Source organism: Nyctereutes procyonoides, unplaced genomic scaffold, assembly GCF_905146905.1.
Source record: "Nyctereutes procyonoides isolate TBG_1078 unplaced genomic scaffold, NYPRO_anot_genome, whole genome shotgun sequence".
Lineage (NCBI taxonomy): Eukaryota > Metazoa > Chordata > Mammalia > Carnivora > Canidae > Nyctereutes > Nyctereutes procyonoides.
Genome location: NW_026575048.1, coordinates 30412516 through 30439319, shown reverse-complemented (window position 1 = coordinate 30439319; position 26804 = coordinate 30412516).

Sequence of the window (26804 nt, the reverse complement as noted above, 5' to 3'; positions counted from 1 at the left end):
TGCAAATTCTTAGATCCCACCTCAAACTTATTAAAGAAGAAAGTTTGGCAGGGGGGGTGGGGGAAACCCAGAAATCTGCATTTTAACAAGCCCTCCTGGTGCATGCTGAAGTTTGTAAACTGCTGCTGAAGGTGTATATTTGCATATTTGTATATGCATACATATACAAATATATATCAATTTCCTCCTCTTTTTTTGACACGTGCTTTACATTAACATTTTTGGAGATCACAAGTCCCTTTAAAATATTTGTAATGCCATGTATAATATTTAAAGTTCTGCAAATATTTTTAGGGAGCTCACAGCCCTCTTTGGGTGTTCATGGGCTTCATATTAAGGATTTCTATTGAGTGGGGAAAGGTGGCAAATGAAGTGGGGGATAAGATGTATCAGGACATATGGTGCCTTCTTTCAAGGGAGGGCCAAATTTGGTGAAGGCTAGCAGCAAGAGAATGGAGCAGAGCAAGTTTAGAGTAAAGGGATTTTTTTTTTTTTTGGACGTGCAGAGCAAGTTTAGAGTAAAGGGATTTTTTTTTTTTTTGGACGTGAAATTCACATATATTCAATGAACTATTCTAAAGCATACAACTCAGTGGCATATATTGCATCTACAATGTTGTACAACCACCGCCTCTCTCGAGGTGTGAGGGAAGTATTGCTTACTTTGAAGTCAAGGTTCCTCGAGAAGAGGACTTGATAGAGGGTGGAATGTGAGGCCAGGGACCAGAAGAGTGGAATAGGGCAGGTGAGAGCAGGGCGGGTACCTCGAGGCAGGGGGTGCTAAGGTGGTCAGGGAATCAGAGGTGATGGAAGCTCAAAGGAGAAGCACACTTAGACCAATCACCATGCACTCCCGAGGCCCAGCCTCTTGTCTCTTGGACAAAGCGGGGGCTCTGTTAGCAGGGGAAGGGCAGTGAATGGCTGTTGGATGGCTGCACCTGCGTCTGCTGCAGACCTCTGGGCTCCCTCCTACCTTTAGTCAGTGGGTTGAGTGGAGAAGAAAAGAAGAATAGGAATCTATCATGTGACAGGGGAGATGAGACCAAAAGGAAATATACATGAAGACATAGATAATAAAGAATAGGAAAGTGGAGGCAACTGATGGATGAAGGCAGTGAGGTGCAGCTGAGTCAGTGTGGTGTGGGAGTTTGAATATTTAATCAGATGTTGTTGAGCTGTGTGACCTTGGACAAGTCTCTGACCCTAAGTCCATCTTCTCGTGTGAAAAGGGGACTATAAGATTTCTCTCTTAGAAATTAATGTTGCATTAAGGTGCTAGTAAGAGGGCATTTGACCAGGAGAACCAAGTATATCAATGAAGTAGACATTTGTCATACTTTTTTGATCACTTCATCATATGAGAAATGTGACCTCATCTTCTTCCCATGGGAGAAGATCAGATATTTCTTTTCCCAGCCTCCCTTGCTGCCAGGGAGCCAGTGTTCCAACTGGGTTTAGACAGTAGGACACTCTCCCTGCAGACTCTGAAGTTGATTATGTAAGGAGCAGGTGGTATGTGAACCCATTTATGCGAGAGTGGCAGCAGCCTGGTCCACTTTCTCAGGTAGTGCGGACGAGATTCCCAGGGCAGCATCTATGCCCCATGCTGGGGTTGTTGATGGGGGGTGAGCTGGAGTGTCTGAAAATAGGAGTGACAAAAATGGTGTCTCTCTGGGACCACTTTTGTGGTGTGATTTAGGGTGTTTTTCTAGCTGCTTCTAGGCCTGTTTCTCTAGCGCTGAGAGCTAGAGAGTTTGTGAACTGCCTAACATTCTTCAATAAATATCTTTTCTACTTAAATTAGCCAGTTTGGATTTCTGTTGTTCAGCAAAGAACCATGACTTCTTGAGCTACCTTGCCCAGTGAAAACGAGAAAGTGGGATGCCAGCCATTCTCTAGAGAGATCAAATTTCAGACCAAGACTGACTCCTTGACAGAAGCAAGTCTAACTGGGAGACAGAGGAGGACAGCAGGGTCTGTTTTTTTTTTTTTTTAACCAATTTGAATTTTTTAAAAAGATTTTATTTATTCATGAGAGACACAAAGAGAGAGAGAGAGAGAGAGAGACAGAGGGAGAAGCAGGCTCCATGAAGGGAGGCCAATGTGGGACTCCAGGATCATGCCCTGGGCCGACGGCAGGCGCTAAACGGCTGAGCCACCCAGGGATCCCCTAAGCAATTTGAATTTAAGAAACAGAAGAAAACACACTTATTCTGAGAATTTTAACCAAACAGAGTGACTCTTCCCACTAACACAGTGGTTGTTAAAACATCCTTTGGAGACATGAACAGACATTTCTCCAAAGAAGACCTACCCATGGCCAACAAGCACATGAAAAAGTGCTCCACATCACTTGCCATCAGGGAAATACAAATCAAAACCACAATAAGATGCCGCCTCACACCGGTGAGAATGGCTAAAATTAACAAGACAGGAAACAACAAATGTTGACGAGGATGTGGAGAAAGGGGAACCCTCTTGCATTGTTCGTGGGAACACTGCATGCTGCTGCAGCGACTCTGAAAAACAGTGTGGGGGTTCCTCAAGAAGTTAAAAATAGAGCTATCCCATGACCCAGCAATTGCACTACTGAGTATTTATGCCAAAGATACAGATGCAATGAAATGATAGGACACCTGCACCCCAATGTTCCTAGCAGCAATGTCCACTATAGCCAAACTGTGGAAGGAGCCAAAATGTTCTTTGACAGATGAATGGATAAAGAAGATGTGGTATATATATACAACGAAATATTACGCAACCATCAGAAAGGATGACTATCTACCATTTACATTGACATAGATGGAACTAGATGGTATTATGCGGAGCGAAATAAGTCAATAGGAGAAAGACAATTATCATATGTTTTCACTTGTATGTCAAGTATATGAAATAGTAAAAGGGACCGTAAGAGAAAGGGAGAAACCGAGTGGGGAAAAATTAGAGGAAAAGAAACCATGAGAGACTCCTAACTCTGGGAAACAAAGGGTTGTGGAAGGGAAGGAATTTGAGAGGATGGGAGTAACTGGGTGACAGGCATTAAAGAGGGCACATGATGTGATAAGTACTGGGTGTTATACTATATGTTGGCAAGTTGAATTTAAATTAAAAACAAACAAACACCCTTTAGGAAAGTAGTACTCTTTTGAAGGCAGAGAGTGGCCCTACCTATCCATGGAGAGGACATTAGTTTCCCTCAGGGACCAACGTTCACTTGTAGGGTTGGCTTGGGGGCTGTAATCAATGTAAAGCACTTGGCTGTCAATAGGCCTTGATTGAACCAAATACATTTACTGAGTGCCTGCTATGTGCCACCCACTGCTCTAGGTACTGGGAATACAGTGAACAAGGTAGACAAAAATCTTACCTTCTTGGAGCTTACAACATAGTGGGAGAGAAAGTAAACACATAAATAAAAAATAATGTCGGGGGATCCCTGGGTGGCTCAGCAGTTTGATGCCTGCCTTCAACTCAGGGCGTCTTCCTGGAGACCCGGGATCGAGTGCCTCATCGGGCTCCCTGCATGGAGCCTGCTTCTCCCTCTGCCTATGTCTCTGCCTCTCTCTCTCTGTGTCCTTCATGAATAAATAAATAAAATCTTAAAAAAAATAAAAAAATAAAAAATAATGTCAAAAGGTAGTAAGTTCTACAAAGAAAAATAAAGCAGGGACAGGAGCTAAGGGGTACTACGGAGAGGGGCTGGGGAAATTGCACATTTAATTAGCATGTCCAAGAAGGCTTCACTAAGAAGGGGCATGAGGGAGTGAGGGACTTGGTAAGGGGATCAGTTATTACTACAGGGGTGTTTCCCATGGCTGTACCTTCCAACCCTCCTCTCCTCCCCTCTGAGAACACCTGTCAGACACAAGCCTAATTGTGCAGACCTATGGGTGAAATATCTGAAGGGAAACTGGGCCATGTGGGTGCCTCAGCTCTGGTGGGTGGAGGTTAAGAACTTCCTCAAGTGCTCTGGGCTACCAGGCCAAATGGGCTCAGCTGGGCAGGGGTTTCCAAGGAAATGACTTCTGAAATTGGGACCGGCAACCACCCAGTCCTGTTCACTTGGCAGACAAAACCTTGTTTACAGGTTTTGGGGTTTTACTGAAGGCCAATCCCCTTCCTGATGAGAGAGGAAGTCCCATCTTTGCATTGAAGTCTTTCTACCTCAAGCAGTAAAACTACATACACATGGGCAGAAAACCCATGTCCAGTCTTATTGCTCTATTAAAACAAATACAAACAAACTAAACTCTACTCTGGATTTTCTATCTGGAATTTTGATTCCCCCAGAGTCCTTACAAGCCAGGCTGGGCCTTTTGCTTCCTTTCTGACCTGGCTCCTCTTTTTGATACAACCACCCTGGGCTATAAGCAGCTCATTTGCATCCACACCCCATCAAGCACCACCTCCCCACCCCACCTTCCCCAAGCGCACATTATCACCATGATTCCCAAAAGACTGGAAGGGAGAAGCACAGTAGATTTCCCTGGAACGTCGATGAAAGGGGATAAAGAGAACTGATGGGTTATTGGGGCCTTGCAGCTTTTTATTACCAAGAGACTCTGTGTTTTAGAAACTCTATATTGTAGGTTTTTGTTGTTATCAGGAGTGATGTTTTTTATACACCACTGTGCATGGGAACATGATCATACCTATAGTATAACAAATCCAAAGTACCAAGCAGCAATTTGTAACAAGATTTTAATGTATTTTCTCTCATTATCCAAGAGGAACCTTCCCCATGAGTACTTGTTCTGTTCAGAGTCAGTGGCAGGGGCCGGAAAGAAGTCCAGGGAAAGGATACACCCCTGAATATGTCTTTTACTACATTCCAGAGACTAATTTAATGTCTTCCCATCCAAAGTTCTTAATTTCTTTGCCTTGCGCATGATTATTGCTGGGGGACTAAGTGGCTTTGGAGAGCCTCTTGAAAGGAATAGAAACTGAGATGAAAATTGGTGTGATGCATCTTTTTTGCTTTGCAAAATTCCTATATGCAATCTAATCCAGTCATGCAAAGCAGCAAGGTCTAAAGATTTTGGATTTAATGATAGGTGGCAGGTATGAGGAATCAGTAAATATTAAACCCATGTCTCTCCCATCTTAGACTCTACATTTCCTGGGTAGTGATACCCATAAGCAGCAGAAGTCATATTCAACTAGTCAGGTGAAAAAAAAAATCCATGCATTCATGCACAAATATTTATTAACTATCTAAAAAATGTAGAAAGACTCTGCTGACCACTGGGCCATAATCTGTGACCTCAAAGAGCTTTGGCATTTTGGTGGGAGCCGCAGGCAGATAACCAAGAGAGAGTGAAGGGCTAAGTTGTGGAGGAAGAGGTGAGAATTTTAACTAGCAAAATTGTTCCTTTCTCTATCTTCCTGGTCAATAGACAACGGCTGTCAAAGGGAATATTATGGCCCTCCCCTGCCAGCCCATCAGCGCATTCATGGGCCATCTGTCAAGTACTGGTTCTGTGCCACCCATGTGTGACACTCTTTAATACAATTGTCACATTGATTTTATGAGGTAAGTGCCATTAACTTCATTTTACAGATGAGAAAACTGAGACTCGGAGAAATTCAGTAACTTGCCCAGGATCGTGTTGCTTATAGTAGCAGAAGTGATATTACAACTGGGTCTGAGACCAGATTCTGAGGATTAGCACTTGCTGGCCTAATTCTTCATTATTACAAACACAGTCACAGTCAAAAGTAATGGATAACGATCTGTAGTTCAAACATTACTGATGAATGGCTATTGTTGCTCTCTGGAACTGCCCAGAATAAGTGTCTTAAACCAGGGGCTGAGGACAGAGGGCTGGAACCAATTGTCAGGCACAGAATAAAATGCCGTTTATTACACTCCTTCGGAGTATGATGACCCGTTAGACTGATGTTTGCTGCAGGGTTTTTGTGTTTCATGGACCAAAGCAAAGGTGAGCTATTTTGTAGGAATTCCTCTAAGTCTTCAGACTCTGGCAGCATAAGAAAAATGGTAAGGAAGAAAAGACCACACCTTCTGTAAGATGAGCTCATGAAAGATGAGCTCAGCTGCCTGCATCATTCTCTTAAAGGCACAGCTGCAGGATAGCTTGAGCTGCATTGGTTTGGAAATCCTTGAAAGTGGGCCAAGACCTTCAGTCTGGTTTTGGGACAGTTGTTATTCCTAACCCATTCTGCGGGGAGAGGGCAGGTCAGATGAACAAACCAAGTTGGTGGCACTGCCAGTTACCGGCAGAATGCATGGAGAACCCCACCCTCCCTGCCTCCTAGGTGCTCCTCTTGTGCACCTGCTCTCCCAGGCTCAAAGATGTGTACGGGGCTAAGAGGAAAATTGCAACATGTTTTGCCTTAGTTGTCACTGGGGCCACACCTATAAGTCTAACTGAAGTGGAGGCAGCAAGTGAGGCCTAGAAAAATCTGATGATGTAAATGAATTTGAGAGCTTCCAGTTAATCCTGTCTCACAGGGTCAGTGTCATACTTTAGGGTTAGTCCTCTACTCTCAGCAGGGAAAAGGACCTTCTGGCTTGCTATCTCCTCTCTCTAGTCCTACTCGTTGTGCATTCCTAGTGGCTGGTAAAGTGCCTGGCACAAAATGGGAGAGTTTCATGAATGTCTGCTAGATCAATCCAGAAGCAAGCACCAGGGAAAGGCTTCAAGGCCATTTGGTAAATAGCCTTTCTGTTGGATGGACCAAGAGAAGGGAGGAGGAACTGTCGGATGGGAGCTTAGATCCATCCAAATCTTACCGTGGTAGCATGCCACAGGGGAGGCTTTATGTGGACTCAGAATGTTTTAGGGCTGGAGTCTACAAGGACTTCATGTTGAGGTCAGGGAATTCTACAGCTGGATCAGGAGAGACAGAAGGAAGAAATTCTTTTTAAAACTCCAAGTGGAAGAAGTACAATATGAAGAGGTGGCTGATGCTTTTCACTGAAAATTAAAATGGTGTCTCTCGAGGACCCTATTGTAATGCTGGAGGTTGAATTTAAGGTCTGGGCAAAAAGAAGCTGGCCTGAAGGAATAGTATCAAGTTGGGTAGCCTGATTGAGAACAAATTCGGGAGGCTTCCAAGCATTATCCTGAAGAACACATCTACCCATCTGAGCAATAGGTGCTATAAGAAGCATTCTGGATGTGGGCATCGTGTCCTTCACTCTAACTTCTTTTTAACCCACCCTCAGGATGATTTCACTGTACCCATTCTTGGGAGTGGCTTTTAGGGTGTCAAGCCAGGCCTCCACCCCACAATTTCTCTGGGTGATTTAAAGCCCACAGCCTCCCAGGGAGAGAGGCTTTCCTATCAATGGCTTTTGCCCACACCTCATTTCCAAGCAGATGGCAGACCTGAGGTGGGGCCCTCCAGACTGAACCAGCCTAAGGGTGATGAAGGGCTGGCCCAGCCGCACCTGCCTGCCCTTGCCGAGCCTGTCTGTCTTCTCCTATGGGAGTTGCACCTTCTAGAGAACAGCCAGGAGCTTCCTGCAGAGCCAAAGCCTCAGGGGGAATTTTGCCATGGAGTTACACCCTCTCCTCTCCGGTTCCCAGAAAGGAATGTGGCTGGTTTGAAAGGTGTTTGTTGTCTGTGCATCAGCAGAGCCCCCCCATAAATCTCCCACTGACACATGTGTGTCCAGGAGGGCCTCTTCCTGTCCCTCCTCCTTCTCTTGATTCTCCTTGCTCCCCCCTCCTTCCCCCTCGGCCCTGGGGTACATACGGAGGCTTACCCCAACATCATAGCTGCCACAGGGGAGCAATCATGTGGAGACACTGCGCCAGATAAAATGATTCCTTTTAGTTTCAGCAATGCTGCCCTCCAGCAGAGCTCTCAGTGCTCTCTCCCTTGAGTTGCCAGCTCAGACTCAAAAAATCTGGACTCCATGCCTGGATGTGTGACTCGAAGGGAGCAGGAACGACTCTCAAATATACGAGTTCCCTCATGGTGGGGGAGCTGGAGGACACTGCTGAGGTCTACATGCGTTTCCCTTCAGGTTGCTACAGCACCTGAAACTCCTGTGAATCTTCCAGCACCTTAAAAGGTCATCCTGTGGGATGACTAAGCTAGGAAGTACCGTGCATTGCATGAGTGTATCAGCTTGTCAAATGTTCCTTCATAATACCCAGCTAAGAGAGATTGCTGGAGGGAGAGGTGCTTCTGGAACATATCAGTTCCTTGGGAGAGGGCCACGCCCTAGGAAGAGTTGCACAGAAGACAAGGATAAGCCTGACTCTTCCTGGATAGGGCAGTCTTGTCTCTCCCTTCCGCTCCCTGCCATGGCTAAACTGTCCTCTGAGGGAATGCCTTGGAAGCAGCTTCCAGAGTGCAGTTCCCAGCCTTGCACTAGCCTCAGGAAGCCTTCCAAGTGGTCTGCAGACCAGTTCAAAAGGCATGGGTGTACTTCCTCACTATAACACTCCACCCTTGGGCATCACTTGATGCCAGAGAGGTAAATCTGAGGTGCCCTGTTCTAAGGGGGGGGGCTCCAGCATTCCATAAGCATCATCATCATCCTTGTAGAACACTTCCGTGGATTCACCAATTTGGCCCTGACACCCATTCATTCAACGAACTTTCATCACCTTTTTTCCGTGTGCTGGGTCAGAATAGGAGACAGAATAAGAGGACAAGTCTCCTGTTTTTCAGAAGAGCCTATTTACCCTAGGAGGGAAAACAGTACTGACACCTTGAAACAATTCTCTAAATACTGAGGGAGGAATGCAGAAGTGCTATGGGACACAACCCATGTCTGCAAGTACCAAACACACCTTCCCAGTACAGGTGGCTTTCGGCAGAGTTGTGAAGGAATGGTGGCTTACCACGTGGACGAGAAGGAAGACTTCTCAGGAGGCATGGTGCAAAGACCTGTTTCTGAGAACACGTGGAATAGAGTTGCTGAACTTTGCCCTTTCCTTCCTTCCTTCCTTCCTTCCTTCCTTCCTTCCTTCCTTCCTTCCTAATCCAGATTTTCGAGGGAAGCAGCATCAATTTGAGACCTAAAGGATATATTCTCTTTGGACATTTGGACATGGGGAGGGATAGGCATGCCAGGCTGAGGGGCCAGCAGTATCCAAGGCAGTGGGGAGTGGGCCGTTCAGTTTCAAGGTTTTGAAGAGGAATAGGAAGGAGTTGCATTGGAATCAGGCCTTCTTGCTCCTTAACCAATTAACCACCTCATGCTATCAATCCCACCTCTAAGTGCAGTGAATCAGGGCAGAGATGAGCATTCGGGCCTTATTAGTCTTCTGCTCTCAGGGCTTGTTGCCACTCCCTAGACCCTCATCGTCCCTCTGCCTTCCTGCCTCTGGCTTCTTGCCCTTCCTATTCACTATCCATGCCACCGTTAGGGTTGCTTTCCTAAAATGCAAGTTAACCTTGCCATCCTTCTGCATGACCTAGATCAGTGGTTCAACATCATTCCCGGATAATCCCCCAACCCTTAGAATGGTTTATATCATAAGGCCCTTTGGGATCCAGCCCCTGCCTGCCTCCCACCTTGCGCCCTGCTTTGGATACACCAAGCTTCGAATGTGCTGGGTCACTTCATGCCTTCAGGACTTTGCATATGCTGTTCTCTCTCCCTGGAAAACCCTTCTGCATCTGTAGTTCTCTCAGCAAACTCCTTTATCCTCTACCACAGACTCAAATACCGCCTCCCTCAGCCTTCCCATATGGAGTTAATCACTGCTACCACTTATCTCTCTTTATATTGTTACTCTTACGAATTCTGCTGCTGGAATGAGCCTCTCACGGTAGGCTCTTCTGCCTGATGCTGAGCAGCTATAGGGCAAGAACCGAGTCTGCTGCATTTTCCCAGCTCAGGCCCCTAGCACAGGGCTGGGCTTATCCTGGACCAAGAGGGAACAGACAGCTGAGTCAAGTTAAGCCAGGGCACAGGGACCCTCTGTTTTGGGCGCACTGCCCATTACCTGGGGAACTGTAAAGTGCCAGCATCCAGACTCTCCCCACCCCCATCCCACAGCCGGGATCTCTGGGGCTGGGCATGGGTTTTGTAAAGCTCCCCAGATGATTCCTCTGTGGAGCCAAGCTTGAGATCTACTGGTGAGGAAAAGAAGGGGAGCAACTGAGAATCAGGAGACCCGAAGCCCAAACTGCCACTGGGTCATCCTGTGATCTTGGGCAAGCCAGTTATTCCTCTGGTCTCGTTTTCTCATCTGTAAATTGGGAGTTCAGAAGTGGAAGATTCCTAAGACCCATTCCACAGGACTGACCCTCTTTGAAACATCAGTAGGCATTCCCGGGTTTGGGCAGGTAGTGGGGCACCTGGCTTGGTTCTGCTCTTTTCCTGAGAGGTGTGGGAAAAATGCTGCTTGTCACTCAGGCGTTCCTGTTCTTCCCTCCACCCCATGTCCTTCTGCCCTCCCTTTCACACTGTCACAGCCTCAGGAAGCAGCTAGGAGCGGTTGGGGCAGCAGGCAGGCTCCCTGCTCATTTCACACTGCTGAGCTGGAGAGGATCTCAGGCGCCAGGGGCTAGGGCTGCTTTCATGTCGCTGGAGACGATTTCTTTCAGGAATGAATGCACTATACCTATTGCATTTTCTTTTCGAAATCTCATGCTGCACTTTTGAGAGCACATGTAGGATTACATAATTAATGGTGAAAAGGAAATATAAATGGTGTTTCCCTGGTACATACCTGACTGCTCTGGAGGAGCGGGGCTCTGGGTGGGGAAGTTCACTGCTGTGAAATTCGGGCTTCTCTGCTGGGCAGGTGGAGATTCTCCAACAGTTAGTCCCTGAGAGCAGGAGCTGCCTCTTGTGGTCCCTGCATACATGTTCTGTCATCCGGTGTGTCCTGATCACAGACAAGACTCTGTCTTAGGATAACGAGCAAAGACAGAGCCCCAATGCCTCCATTTTCATTAGAAATAAATCATATCAGCTGTCCCACAGTCAATATGAATTTGATGTCTTGCAAATAAAAGCAGCTCTAACTTGAGCAGATGCAATCCATTATCCTGCCATCTGCTGTGTCCCGGTTTCCACATAGGGATAATTGAAAGCTGGGTTTTCTGGACATTTCCTCACACTGCCTTTCAAGGATATTAAACTGGATCTCTTGGATTACATACCATGAAATCAGTCTTGGGTCCGTCTCATCCCCAAATTGCCAAGTTTTCCCATTTTGGTGATTTTGTATTCTCCATGATGATCAGGGCAAAGGAATAAAGCCACTTTTCCCTTCTGTTATCTGTCACTTCTAAGAATTATCAATTCCTAACCCTGGCTGTGCATTAAAATCCTTTGGGGAGCTTTGGAGATGTACTGATGCCCAGGCTGCCCCTGTTGTTCCAAGATTCAGATTTAATTGGTCTAGGGGTAGGCTCCAGGTTCCTATAACTTTGTAAAGGTCCCTAGGTGATCCTAATGTGCAGTCAGGATGAGAACCACTGAAACCAAGCATTGTGGAGTTTGGTCTGCCCTTATTCTACAAAATAATTCATGGAGGTTGAGTATTCTTGTGTAAGTCTTTTTCCCCCCCAAATTCAACATTTATTGCACTGTGGAAGGCAGACACTGTGTGTCATATGCTTCTACCTTATATTTTGGAGTTGACCTTTCTTCATCCCATCAGTCTCCAAAACCGGTTTCTGTCCTATTTATTCATTTATCTGTCCCATTCTTAGTATGCACCCCCATGTGTGACAAGGTCTTTGCTTGCATGTTTCTTTACTAGCCTCCTTCTCAGTACAGATTCTGTCTTGTCTTGCCCAGGTGATGGCTTGCAGGCTCGAGTGTGCCCCCCAAATACCAGGGAAAGATAAAAATGCATACTCCTAGGCGTCTCCACTGAATTCAGATTTGGTAGGTATAGGGCATAGCTAACATGATGCATATTCCTTTTAAATAAGTTCTAAGACAGAGTGTCTACTACCCTCCAAGAAAGGCTGCTCTGGTGAGTCTTCCATAGTGCTGCCACAGTGATCTTTCCAAAATATAATTCTGTGTCACTCCCAGGCCTAAGATACCAGAATGTTTTCCCATGGACTATGAGATAGAGCTGTATTCCTTAGAGAGAGAGGCAGAGATACAGGCAGAGGGAGAAGAAGGATTTCCACAGGGAGTCAGATATGGGACTCAATCCTAGGACCCGAGGATCACCCCCTGAGCCAAAGGCAGATGCTCAACCACTGAGCCACCCAGGTGCCCCCAGTCCCTCACTTTTAAACCAGATCAACCCACCAAGTAGCTGTCACCAATTAACAGGAGGCTGGGTCTCTTCCACCTCTCCTGTCTCCCTCTGTTCTGTCAGCATCTGACCCTCCGACCCTGCTGTCAACTGACCCAGACTTGGTCATCGATGACCTCCCAGCTCTCTAAAGGTTTTGGCTGGCCCTTTTCTCAGGCCCTCTCCTCTCCTTGCTTAGCTTGACTCTGAGGTTCATGGCCAGCTTGTCTGACTCATGCCCTAGGTGGGCCCATTTTGGCTCCCGGTGGGCAGGGAGTGAATGCATCTGCTTTTCTCTTTCACCTGGAATGCCCTTTTCTGACTTCTGGGCCAGAAGGACTTCTCAAGACTTCTGCTTCAAAGCCACATCCTCATAGATATCCTTTCAAGTATTCCCAGAAAGAATGAGCCGCTTCTTTCTCTGGGCTCTCCTGGGACTGTGCACACTTGGAACTATCCTTATCACGTTGTTGCTCATCTACGACTCCTTAAGGCCGGGAACTTATCTTAATGGACCTGCACTGTGCCAGGCATTCAGTGAGTGCTTCTGCAATGTTTGTGTAATGAATAAAGGCTTTCTGACGTCTCCTCCGTCTCAGGTTCACATTCTGGGTTCCATGTGCTGGTTACCAAAGGGATGCTAACCACAAATTGCACATCAGTAACAACAAAGGTCAGAAATGTGCAAATCCTGGTCAGGCTACAGGTTCTCCTTCCGGGGGAGATTCAAACCTCTTAGATGGATTTATGGCCTTATTGCTCGTGGTTACCTTATTAATTACTTTATATACTGCACACTTTGACATTCCTGCTCCACATCACCTGACCTTGGGAATTAGTTCACCTTCTGGGAGTTGTACACTGAGTGGTATTCCCAGACGATAATTACCATGAGTCTCTCTGCAACTTGTTAATAATTATAAGCAGGGAGAAGCTTAGCCATGCTTAATATATGTATTATTAAAACGCTATACAGAATCCTTACAGATGAATAATGCAAACCTTATTCCCACAGTTAATTTCAGCTTTTTTTGGTTTTATCACTCATCTCACTAGAGGCTGACCTGTGAAAGCATAGAAATCTGTGCTAGGACAGGTTATATCTTAGCTGAGGGTTGTTTTTTGCTGGCCGTGCTGGAAAGAGCTCATTATAGGAGTTTTGCTGTGACCCCAGTCCCACAGCATGGTCTCTAGGGATGGTGCTGGGCTAGAGTCAGGCTCCAGTGAATTCTGTAACATCTAAATGTCATGAGGGGTGTAGAATGTATGCCCAGGTCTCCACTTGAGATGCAGTACAAACATGAGAAAAACGCAGATGATCAATATTTTCTGGTACCAGACAATGACTTGATATTTAAGGGACAAGGATGAACTGTGGCTTAGAAAATTGGAATATCCCCCATTTTCTGAAAGTGGCCATAACAATTAGATACAGAAAGAATTTTAATGATACTTTTTACTTATATAGGCATTGTCTCATTTATTCTCTACAGCCGGGCACTATAAACTCTGTTCGTAGACAAGGAAAACAAAGTTAAGCATTTTGGCCAAGATCACAAGAAACAAGGACTTTGTAAGTAGGTTTCCAACTTTAAAACTTGATATTTTATACACAGTGCTGGCTTCTGTTTCTGGTGAAGCATCTAGACATGCCAACTGAATTGTTGTGGCCAAGATCATGGGTTAAGTGCCCAACTAGTTCACTTAGTCACATGGAGAAAAGGACTACGTGTTTCATCATCCCTTCTAGTACACATGGTTTCAAAAACATATCATTGGTGTTTCAGGCAATCAGACTTTATTGAATGTCAAGCTCTGTGGTTGGTTCTGAAAATGTATTCCTATAGTCAAGAAACTCAGAATTTAATAGCAAAGACAAGTAAATACAGTGGATAAAGACTTTGATAGAGCCAAGTGAAGCATATCTAATACAGAATGCAGGTTGGATGTCAAGAGTGTCCAGGAACCTCCTGATAGTACCTCCTGAAATCTTGGAAACTGGTTAGCTAGGCTCGCTGGAGGTAGCCAGGGGAAAAGTATGGCAGGAAGAGGGGACAGCTTGTGCAGACATGCATTGTAATGAAAGAGCATGGCTTATCTGAGCAATAGCAAATGTCTAGCATGGTGAGAGCTTGGCATAGACAAGGTGAGGTGGGAGAGGTAGGCAGGATCCAAACTGAGAGTGGGCTTGGGGGCCCGTGATAAAGACTTCAGCTTTGACTTGACTGTTTTAATGAGCCATGAAGAATTTTAAATTCAAATGGGGGTAAAAATTTCATAAAGTCTCCTTGGGAAATCATATGGAGAAGGAACAGTTGAGAAGCAAGCCTGGTTATAGAGTCCTGGGCACCCCAGGACACAGGGGTGGGGAATGGGGGTGACACTACAAAGGGACATCACTGAAGACCAGGTCTATCCAGCATCATGAAAAGCCTTCTGTGTTCCATGTTAGGTGTTCTTCGTGCATTATCTCAAGTCATTGTCATGCCAACACCAGGAGGTGGGTATCAACTATCTTCATTTATAGATGGTAAAACTGAGGCTGCATGTCACACAGCTATAAATGTTGGAACAGGCATTTGAACTCAGCCCTTAATTAACTCCAGGAACTATGAGCTTAACTTCTCCATCATATTGCCTTTTGTTGAGGACTGGCCTCCTCCAGAATACAGAACAAAGTCTTTGTCTAAGACACAGGGTCTCTTCAGACTGGACAGCTCAATTTTTTTTCTCCATTATACAGTGATAGAAAAGGGATCCTCTGTATTACAAGGCAATAATTGGTAAGGGTTCCACAAGTGGCTTATCTTAAACTGACTCCAGCCTTTATCTTTTGATATAGCTGGGATGAAACAGGGGAACTCTTGTTTTGTGAAATGGGATCAGGATTGATAGAGTTCAGGAACAAGACAGTGTGATAACCCTCACTTAGTTTGATCAATTGTGGGAATTCCCTTCTTTGGAGGGCCACCATGTCTTACTGTTTCATGCCATGCCCTCACCTGCATCAAAGGGCTACAGTGGAAGCAGCCACATTACAAAGTGGGTCAATGAGCTCCTTCTGAAGATTTAGGATGGGAGACTAGAAGGGAATGGTGTGGAAGCCCTCCTTCCACTGGATGAAGCTGCAAAATGAAATAGTCACTGTGGGCAGACTACACCTAAGGGCAAGAACAGGTGCATATGGTCTCTATTAGCAAGAGCACATGTTTATACCATGTCTGCAGCTGCTTTTCAAAAAGTGGATCTGCCTAAGAGTGGCTTCTTAGTCAATGTAGCCTGACTGGTAAAATGGGTTGGCTACTTCTGGTTCTCCGTGTTATAGTTGGATACCTGAGCAAGATGAATATCTGAGCAAATTGGATTCTAGGAAAAGTCCAGTAACTGCTCTTTCTGGTTGTCACAACTGACTCATCTTCCACTTTTGTTCAACCCTCTATATGGGAAACTAGAACTTGCCTAGTGGAGGGGCTCACTTGTGCTTATCTGGGGTGTTGTCACAGGGGGGCTTCAGGGTTAGTGCATGCCCAGTACTTACAGTCAAAAGCAAGGAAAAAAAATAGATCATGTTCTCCAGGGGCCCAAGAACAAGGAACAAAGCCTGAAGTGTCTTTGGCCTTTGGCTAGATATCAACATTGAGCAAGGGGTCAGAGCCAGATAAAAAAACAAAGGCAGACAATCTTAACAAGTGGCTAGCAATGGGATCAGTGTGCCCGATGCCCTTGTATTGGTCACCTGTGTGTGTAGGTCTATTTAGATTAAAATACTGGTTACAGATGGCCAATTCTAGCAACCACTCAAAGATCAGGTTACCTGATATACAATGGTCCTCAGGGGAGGACCTGGTATGTCTGCACAGAGGAGGGTGGCAGGTTAAGCAGGATCCTTAGCCCCAGGAAACCCTCCCTTTCCCATTTCCTTGGCCTTGGAAGTCACCCAGCCATGAAATGGAACAAAACAGAATAGTGTTCCATTTTATGTCAATTTGTGTTAAAGTGACAGGGGATTTCATGTAACATCTTTATTTACCCAAACATTTGGCTAGTGTGGGTGAAGATAACAAGCATTATCTGGGCTTTCTGCAGAGGCTCACCATTTCATAAATAGACACAGTTGTCTGAAAGCATGATTTTTGTTCTAATAGCTGTCTGGCACTCACTAATCAAGCCAGTTGAATAAATAATGCCTCTCTCTGACACTCTATCAAGCATGATGTCTGCATGTCTGCGTCTTCTTGCAGTCAAAAAGTTGGAGGTTTTTTTTTGTTTTTTCCTGATCTGAGCAAATAAAGTACAGAAATCATTGTTGAACCAATGAGCCCAGGGACTCTGCTGCTTTCTTTCAGAGGCGGCATCAGGTTGACCCAAGCAGTGATAGAAATCACCTGGGGGTCTAGAGAAATGAGCTTGACCATCAAAGGAAGGTCAAACTGAGCTAGTGGGAGGTGGGTAAGGAACTTGCTCAGTGTGCCCTTACTTCCTATGTAGGAAGTAGACCCCTGAAGTTCAAACACCAGCTCCTTTTGTTTTACCCTTGACTGTCGAGATAGTTGTTGTTGTTTTTTATAACTTGAATTAGAGGGAAGGAAGGCAAGGTTTTTGCAATGCCTGGAAATTGAAAGACACCCTTTGTTTTATGGTTCTGAGCAGCAGAAAACTCAACAGAGACCATGACCAATTCCTGTGTCAGCTATGGAGAAACAGTGGCTGGTCAATGATTCAATCCACTTCTCTTTTCCTTTCCTCCAAAAGCAGGATGGGGCATAGGTAGCAAAAATCATCTCAAGATCTCCTCAAAGACTTTCCTCTACCTGGAAACAGTGCCACTAGGCTGCTGGGCAGATCTTTCCACTCATCAGATTATGCCACGATCTTGATTAGCATTCTTGGGGGGTTCTCATCCACTACAAGACAAGGTCCATACTTTTAAGCTGGTATATGCTTATCTTACATCCTAATATAGCCCTACCTGTCTCGTAGCCTCAGATCTCTGGTCCCACCGTAGACAGTTCCCAGATCACAGAAGGTTCTTGCCCCATATGCCTGAGTTGAATACATACATAGTCCATGTCCAATTTTCATTACACAATTTGTATGTCTGTCTTCCCTACTAGACTGTGTGCTCCCTGAGGGTAGGGCCTGGGTCTTATTCATCTTTATACCCTTGGCACACAGCCATTCCCCTGGCACCCAGCCACTGTGGCTGTAGGCGGCACCAAACCGCTGAGCCACCCGGGCTGCCCCCATAGGTGATTTCTGAAAACTTTCCAGCTTGCCATGTCTTGGTCTTGTTCCATCTCTCCATGACTCCCCTGAGACACTTGCCATGACTCCCTCCAATCCATCCCACCACCTCCTCACCTGAACCAGGCATAGCTTAGTCCTATGCTTTTCACCACTAGCTGTACATCAGAGTCATCTGGGGAGATTGAAAACCCTACTGAGGGCAGCCCGGGTGGCTCAGCGGTTTGGCACTGCCTTCAGCCCAGGTTGTGATCCCGGGATCCTGGGATTGAGTCCCACGTCGGGCTCCCTGCGTGGAGCCTGCTTCTCCCTCTGCCTGTGTCTCTGCCTCTCTCTGTGTGTATGTGTGTGTGTGTCTCATGAATAAATAAAATCTTAAAAAAAAAAACCAAAACCCTACTGATACCCAGACCTCACTCGAGACCAGTCAAATCCAACATGCAGCTGGGGTCAAGAACCTCCACTACCAGACAAGCAGAAAGTTCCTGAGGATGTTTTCTGAGGTGGCAGTGTGTTCCAAAGCATCACTTGGTGTTCACAGCACTTGGCATTCATAGTCCACGTGGAAAGTCCAGAAGAGGGTTAAAAAAAAAAGCAGGAAGGGAATAAAAACTCTTTATGCTCTGGATAAGAGCCCTGTTGTAATACACTGGGCAGCTGTCCTGGGAAGCTACTGTGAGACACCAGACATACTTCTGCCCTGGGACTTTGGTCCTGAAATCCACTGTTGCCCAATCTTCTGTGGACCTTTCAATCACTATGCTCTAGCATGTGACCAGTGTGCTCAGTCCCTAATGGCTACTGCACAGCAGCATCTATGATCACTTACCACTCAGTGAAGCCCAGGCTGGCCACCATCCTTGTCAGACACAGGTGACCTCTGGTTTAATTGGCATTGGTGTCCTCCTGGGATGTGGAACTGAAGTTGTCCACTGATTACTCACAGCCTTGCACCCACTTTGGGGGCAGCTGGGTCATTGCATAATCATTAGGGCAACGAGGCCATTCTCTGGGACTGGGCCCCTGGCTTCTGAGCACTGAAGCAACTTAAGGGTGACTTTTCAGCTGCCACTGTAGCTGTGAGCCCCCGGGGCAGTTTCTACTTGAAAATTTGCTCATTCACCCTGTTATCATGGCTGCCTTTTCCTCGACATCCTTCTGTCAGGATCCAGAGACTTTACTAAAAACGCTTAACCTTCTTTTTTAAACCCCCCCCCACACACACAAACACACACACACACAAACCCACTGTGGCATTTTAATGGGAGCTCCTGAACTGGGTTCTGTCCAGAGAAGCAAGGCCAAAAACAGTTACCTATTGTTTCTCAGGATCATAGAATGTCAGAGGTGGAGTTAAATCTCACCTGTCACAGAGGTTCTTGTGTGGCAACACGTTTGAACCACCTGGGGGTTTTGAAAAGCATCGGTGGCTGGGCCTGACTAATTAAACCGCACCTCCAGAGCAGGGCTCAGGCATTGATGTTTCTAAAGCCCCTTGTGATGCTAGGATGCAGTCAGGGTTGAGAACCATTCGCTAATTAAAATTCCTTTATTTTTCATTTGAGAAAATCAGGACTGAGGTGCTTGGAGGCAGTTCTGAGCTGTTAGCCCTGCGTGGATGTCCAGTGTGTCCAACAAGCCAGACTCATCAACAGCCATCAGGAAAGTTCTGCTCTTTTCTGCCAAGTTGATCTCTCTGGACCATTGGCCGGCTCTCCTACTTCTTTCTCCCACTGGCTTTATATTTCTAAGTCAGAAGACTCAGAAGTTCCAGAATCTCTCTTCTTTCTAAACCCCAGACTCCTCAGGCACAGAGTCCGTAGAGGAGCTGAAGCAGAGGGTGCCTGATGCAGCACGACCCAGCAAGTGGCCGTGTCCCAGGTCTTATCTGCTGTCCCACATGGCAGCTGCTGAACATAAGCCCTCACTAACTAGCCTGCTGCCTGGGGAGGACTGTTCATATTTAGTCCTGTTTCAAAGCGAGGGGTTTGGACATTTAAACCTCTATTAGTTGTAACAGGGAAAGCTCAAAATGTGGGGGTTTTCTTGGCCCCTTTTTTATTCTGCAGGTGCTAAATCATCATGGTGAGGAGCACTTGGGTGGCTCAGTGGTTGAGTGTCTGCCTTGGCTCAGGTCTTGATCCCAGGGTCCTGGGATGGAGTCCCACGTGGGGCTCCCTGCAGGGAGCCTGCTTCTTCCTCTGCCTCAGTCTCTGCCTCTCATGAATAAATAAATAAAATCTTTTTTTAAAAAATCATCGTGGTGATACCACAGGGGTGGAGCAGTGGATGGGGAAGTGGTAACTGGGCTGGGGCTGGGGTGAGGTGAGCCGAGGGCCCCGGGGGTAGGGGAACTGAGGGAGGTGCTTGTTCTCAAGGTGGTACAAGGTCCCCCTTCAATTGTGTGCCCCAGCCACCTCTCTTGCCTCACCCTAGACCTGGCCCCGAGGCAGGAACAGTGAGGGCAGGGGAAGGGGAAAATTCTGTCCTAGCTGAAGAGCTAAATCTAGAATGTATTCCACGTTAAATATAGTCAGAACACTAAAATGTCAGTCCTAGCCTGCCTCGGGCGCCGAGTCCACCTCAAAGATCAGTGACTTCCTAAGGAGAGACAGCCAGAGCTGAGGGGTCCCCCAAGGGTGCCGAGGTTCTACTCAGGCAGACTCAGTTTGGCTCCCTCCTGGCAGCGGCTCAGTGCTAGCACCTGCTCGCCAGCCCCACGCAGCCTCAGGGCCACAGTGGCCCCTGGAGAAGCAAAGAATAGAGACCCCTCAGGAGCAGCAAGTCTGAATATTTAATTTGTTACTTTGGTTCCTTTGACTTGAGAGAGTAACTTCAGAAATAAGCCTGGATCTGGAGACTCTGCATTTTTGCAGAGCACAGCTCAAACGGGGTGACTTCGGGGCGTGGGAAAGTTTCTCTTCTCCCGCACAGCAACGCTTGACCTCTTGGTCTCTGGTCCCAGTCTGTGGTTGGAGCCTTATACTCTGTCCAATGTGAGCTGCAAATTCCTCAGGCAGTTAGCACACTGAGCTCCATCAGACATTCCTGAGACCTGGAATGCCTGCCCTACCCCTGTCTGCCATGGAAGGAGGACACATCCCTCAAGGCACATCAGAGATCCCACTGGTTCTGAGATACATGCCTCGACCTCTCTCAGCTAGAAAGCTAGAAAAGAGTCTCTCTCAGCTCTTTTTTACTGTCTGCATTTGATAATTAATTATCCTGTGACATTTCCTATGTTGTATTAAATGTATTAGTCCTTAATATGGGATCCTGGAACAGACAAAAGGAGATTAGTAAGGAAACTGGTGAAGCCTGGATAAAGTCCGTAGTTAGAATGAGAACGTAGCAATGCCCCTGTGTTAGTATGGACAGATGTACCCCGGCTCGGTAAGATGTTAATATTAGGGGAAGCTGGGTGAGGGTTGCACAGGAGTTCTTTGTGCTCTCTCCTCAAATTTTCTATAGATCTAAGCTTATTCTGAAATCCAAAAGATATTTTAAAAATGCATTCGATGTTTTATCCTGTAGTATACAGGTGAAAGACCGAGGCTTTAGGATGAGAATCTTGACCCAACCACTCAGCAGTGGAGAGCTCTTGGCCAAGTGAATTACCTTGCATCTGTCTGGCCCCGAAAAGCAGGTGTTACCCATGTGGTCAGGATTGGACTTATCTGCTGAAATTGGTCCTCCTCCTCTTGCACAGTTACAGAACCTGGCTGCCCACCTTGTAGTTCATTATAGTCAGGTAGCTGTTTTGCCTGTAGCCAAATATGTGATCAGGTTCTGGAAGCCAGGGATGAGCTGGCTAAATCTGGATATGTCACCTGGACCAAGGGAATGTACATCCGTGGGGTTGCAGGGTAGTTTGGGTAAGAGCAGGGGCTACAGCATTCCATATCCAATCACCCAGTCGGGAGCTCTAAGGAAACCCAGATGCCTAGGCCACACCCCAGACCAGTAAAATCAGAAGCTCTGAGGGTAGGACTTGGGCGTTAATATTTTTTCAAGCTCTCCAGGCAACCCCAACACACACCAGAATTGAGAACTAGTGAACTGGAATATCTCAAAAAATTGTGCTGCTTCTGAGCTTCTGGATAGTGTGTGAACATGCTTTTGGACTTTAGAGTGTTTCTGTGTCAATCAATGATGGGTGTGTTTGGGAATGAAAAATGCTCTGAATGAAATCTAGAATCTCATACTGAAGGGCTGATGTAAGACGATTTGGGAAGTTGTTAAATTTCCTCGTTCTGACCCCCTCCCGATCCTGCTTTCCCCTCTTCTCGGTGTCTAGAGCCGGCATGATTTTTCCAATGGATAGAATTCTCTGAACCATCTCTTTCCTGGATGGGAAAATTAAGTGGGCTTTGTTGAGGCTGTAGAGAGAAAGGAGAATTTGTGAAGTCAAGAAAGAATTTTTACCGAGACAAATGTGACCATTTACCATGTACTTGTACGAGTTGTATGCCCATACTAGTTGGAAAATATAGAAGAGTGCAGAGAGTAACATTTAAGTCACTTATCTCAAATTTGGAGATATAGGCCATTAACGTTTTGGTATATTTAGTTCCCCTTTTTTATTTACGTAAAAGTGGGAAAATGGTGAATATAAATATATTTTGTATCCTGCCTCACCACTTACTCTTAATGCTTTATGCTAAATATTATTGAAATTCTGATTTGAGTGACTACATGATATTTTATCAAATGGCTATTTCAGAGTTAATTTAGCTGTTTTTATAAGTACTATGAAATATTTTTCCTTTTTAAATTTTCTCTTATACATTTATTTTTTAAACAGGTATCTTTGGCCCAAATTCCTGTAGGATCTCTTGTGGGATATGTGTGTGTGTGTGTGTGTGTGCGCGCGCGCGTGTGTGGCTGAGACTTCTTTAGATAACTGAGGGCTGGTTTCCTTGCACAGCAAGAATCTGCTCATGCATATTGTTTGGGAAAGTCTTGATTGTTTTCTTAGAGTGGTCTGGAGGCCCTAACAAATACTTATGGCTTCCTTCCATTCATTTCATATAGTTTGGCCCAAAGATTTCCTAACACTATCCCCACCCTAGCTATTCCCTAAGGCATAAGAGAAAAAGAAAAAAATATTTTTTAAAGGGCAAGGATTATAGTCTTGTTGGCATGCTCCCCAACAAAGTCCTGTGTACACTTATGGCTCTGTATCAAGAAATGACACAAATATAGGTCTTGTGGGGGAGGGCTCTTGCCTTCTGTTTTTCTGGGGCCCGATGAATGACTTTGTTCACGTGTTTATGAATTGAGGCTAGTTTGGGCTTTGACTCAGGACCAAGTAGCAATATATTTGAGTGTTTGAATTAGATCAGGTCGAGACAAGCAGATACTGATTTTCACGCATGACCTGGTTTTGGAATTTGAGGAAGAAGTAATGAAAGATGAAGGGGAGAAGAAGGAAAACAAAGAAAAGGAGGAGAGGAGGTTGCCAGGGCCCTAAAATAAAACAGGGCTCGGGTTCCTGTGCACCAATTCCCCCAGGGTTCCTGTTAAAGTGCAAGCTCTGACTCAGTGGATCAGGGATGGGGCCTGGGCCTCTGCATTTCAAACAAGCTCCAGGTGTGGATGGTCACTCCACAGCTCTCACTTGAGAAACATGGCTTTTGTGTGGGTTGTTCCATTTTAGAACTGGGGCAAAAGCACTGCCTCACTGCCACTGGCTCTCTCTCACGCCAGCTACCTCCTTCATTACTGATGATGCTCTTTCATGTCATGTCAAGTTTTGCAGAGCTTCCCCTTGATCCTGCATGGGAGTCCCCTTTGCTCCAGCCTCTTTCCAGAAGCTTCTACTTCCCTTCCACCATGACTTCCAATTTTTCCATCTCATTTCCAGCACTTTCCTGGCTGGACTCAATCAGTCATCCAATTCTTCTGTCCTCCTTACTTTGCCAAACCTGATTTTATTTCTCTAGAGATTTTAATCCAGTCTTTGCCCCAAGAACAGCCCTGCCACCTTTTCTTTCTGATCCTGTCTCAGAACAAAATTACAAATGGAATTTCCCAGTGGTGGATGAGTTTATGAGATTGAACATGTAGCTTCAGTGGACAGCTCTTGTTCAGCTCCCAGGCCACTTCTTTATAAGGTAATGTTCACCAAGATATATAGTGTTTAGCAAGTCTGGAGGAAGACAAATGTTTTCCCTAGAATGCAGTTTCTGTGTCACGGAAGTAAATGGGAATATTCTGATTTGCAGTCAATGCAGGTCTTTAAAACCCTCTTTGGATGAGACTAATCCCAAAGGCTGCTTAACCTCCCTATAAATAAGAATTTTACAAGGCTTATTGCCCAAATGTTTGAGTCTCCTGCCTGAAAACAGTGATTTGGGTGTGAGTCACTGACCACACATGGTAATGCCTGACACCATCCCTTGAAACCCCCTTGGGACCAGTAAACCGTGATTAAGCTGACAGAGTTGAAACAATCCTTTCCAGCCATAGCTATGCATTTAACTCATGAAAACTCAAAGCTGTTTTGGCAGTAACCTCATTAAATTGTTTCATGGTGTGTCCATTCAAAAAAATATACAATATTATTCAAAGGTTGCTTTATGTACCATTCTATCAAATGGAACTTTCTATTAACTGACTGGTATTTGCACAAAGTGCAAATGGTGTAATGGGAAATGATGTTTATAATGATGAGCTCAAAGCTCTTGCTGAAGTGCCTTCTGAATCATCAAAGAAAGATGTGAGTTTTGCTTAATATTTTCTGGTGTTAAATGTTAAGTTATTTATTCCTAGGGAATTGGTCAGGTATACCTAATGATACCTCATACTGACAGATCAATTTGCAGTTATCCAGTATTTTATTTTATTTTTAAAGATTTTATTTTTTTATTCATGAGAGACTTAGAGAGAGAGAGGCAGAGGGAGAAGTAGGCTCCCTGTGGGGAGCCCAATCTGGGACCCGATCCCAGGACCCCGGGATCATGACCTGAGCTGAAGGCAGCTGCTCAACTACTGAGCCAACCAGATGTCCCTATTTTAATTTTTTTTTAATTTATGAGAGAGAGAGAGAGAGAGAGACAGGCAGAGGGAGAAGCAGGCTCCATGCACCGGGAGCCCGACGTGGGATTCGATCCCGGGTCTCCAGGATCGTGCCCTGGGCCAAAGGCAGGCGCCAAACCGCTGCACCACCCAGGGATCCCCAGATGTCCCTATTTTAAACAAGACAACTTATAATCCACATTCTGAAGCTGAAGGAATTCAGATGAAGTGATTTGCCCAGAGTCCATAGAAGGTGGTAAATGGAAAAGCCAGGACCCAGGATCCAGGTCTCCTGTGTTCTTTTATGATGGCTCTTAATCTGATTAATTAGAACACCCACCTTTTTTACAACCACTAATGGATAAAGTTAACTGAATGTCATCCTGGGTCTAAACTGTAAACTGAGGAAACAAATTTGGTTTTACCTTCATGTATAGAATTCTTTGATAGAATTTGCAGATCCAAAATTCACATAGAAGTTGTTCTTTAAGATAATTTATTTGGAGATGGTACGCACATATTACTTTATTTTTCTTCTCACACTATTTGTGAGTTAGACAAGAAAAAGAAAATGCGGGCAGCTTTGGTGGCTCAGCGGTTTAGCGCTGCCTTCAGCCCAGGGTGTGATTCTGGAGACGTGGGATCGAGTCCCACATCGGGCTCCCTGCATGGAACCTGCTTCTCCCTCTGCCTGTGTCTTTGCCTCTTTCTCTTTTTGTGTCTGTCATGAATAAATAAATAAAATCTTTAAAAAAATGCTTGTTATTTCAGAGTCATAGTCAATTTTTTGTCATATTCAATTTCAATTCAATTTGATTCAACAAACATTGGTGAAGTTCCTAAATTGTGCCATTCACAGTGCTGGGCACTGAAAGTATGGAGGGTGGTAAGTCACAGTCATCTTCACCTGGAGGGATTTACAGACTCATAAAATCAATGAGTCTAATAAAGCGGTGCAGAAACTAGGTTAGTGGCCCAAAGAGGGAATGGTCAACTGGGGGAGGCACCTTGCTGGAGAGGGGAAGGTCTGATTTTTAAGGAAGAAGAGGCATTTCCCAGGCATAGGAAAGGCAGGAATTATTACAGGGTGAGGAAAGCTGACTAATGGTTGAGTAGTTACTAGATCAACCCAGTCACTAGCAATCTGGATGCCTGAAGTTAAATATCTGGAGGTCATGTGAAGAGATAAGGCCAAGCCAGGGTCTTGTATGTCACCCTAATGGACAATGGTGGTTGGGGGTCATCCTTTGACAAGGGGGAGCCAAAGAAGGATCTTAAGTAGAAGAGTAACCATGAACACAATAGTTGACGATTCAAGCTTTTGACCCTCATGAGGGACCTTCCTCCTCTTCTCTCAGTTGTTACCTTTGCCCCTTTGAAATGTTCTTTCTGCTGTCTAGGTTAATAACCAGCTAGTCCCAGCAAAGCCCCTGGGAGCCATGTTAATTAGGGACCCCATATGCTCTCACTGTGATTTGGGGTTCCAAATTGTATTTGCCTGCTTTGTTTACCAGACTTGATCTAAATGATTGACCACATTACCTGTTAGTCAAGATGAAAGAAGTAGACACTTCCCACTAAACAAAACAAAGTGTGAATTCCTGTTCCAGATGCGTGGTTATTCTAAGTTTGAGGCTGTGCCCATCCTTGGTGCTGCAATATTGGTGAATTTAGAGGTGAGTAGATTGAGTTGTGACTTCAGGAGAAAGTCATCATCTGCCTTCTGACCAGTTGCCATGCAGCAGGTGAATTAGCATCAAAACCAGAAATGTCTTCAGTCTTTTCTCTACCTCCAGAGACCTACCCTTCTCACACAGGCTCCCGGAGGGAAGAGAAGAATCCAGACCCACCTGATGCCTAAATGGCTCCCTCCCTGGCCATTCCAAGGCTACCAAGGATTTATCAAAACCTACTCCAGTCCCTCTCCAAGTAGACAATTTCCTGTCTCTGCTCCCACCTCTGTCTTCCCATTTTGTCTCTGAGTGTCCAATCCAAGCCCCTGAAGCCACTTCTCACCAACTGCCACTTGGTTTAAATCAGTCTGGTTTGGCACTGGTAATCTCAAGATGAAGCCTCTAGGAGTACTCTCCTCTGCTCCAAGAACAACACTTTGGTTTTGTTTGTTTGTTTGTTTGTTTTTGTTTTTTTAATTTTTTAAAATTTATTTTTGATAGTCACAGAGAGAGAGAGAGAGGCAGAGACACAGGCAGAGGGAGAAGCAGGCTCCATGCACCGGGAGCCCGATGTGGGATTTGATCCCGGGTCTCCAGGATTGCGCCCTGGGCCAAAGGCGGGCGCCAAAACGCTGCGCCACCCAGGGATCCCCAAGAACAACACTTTGAA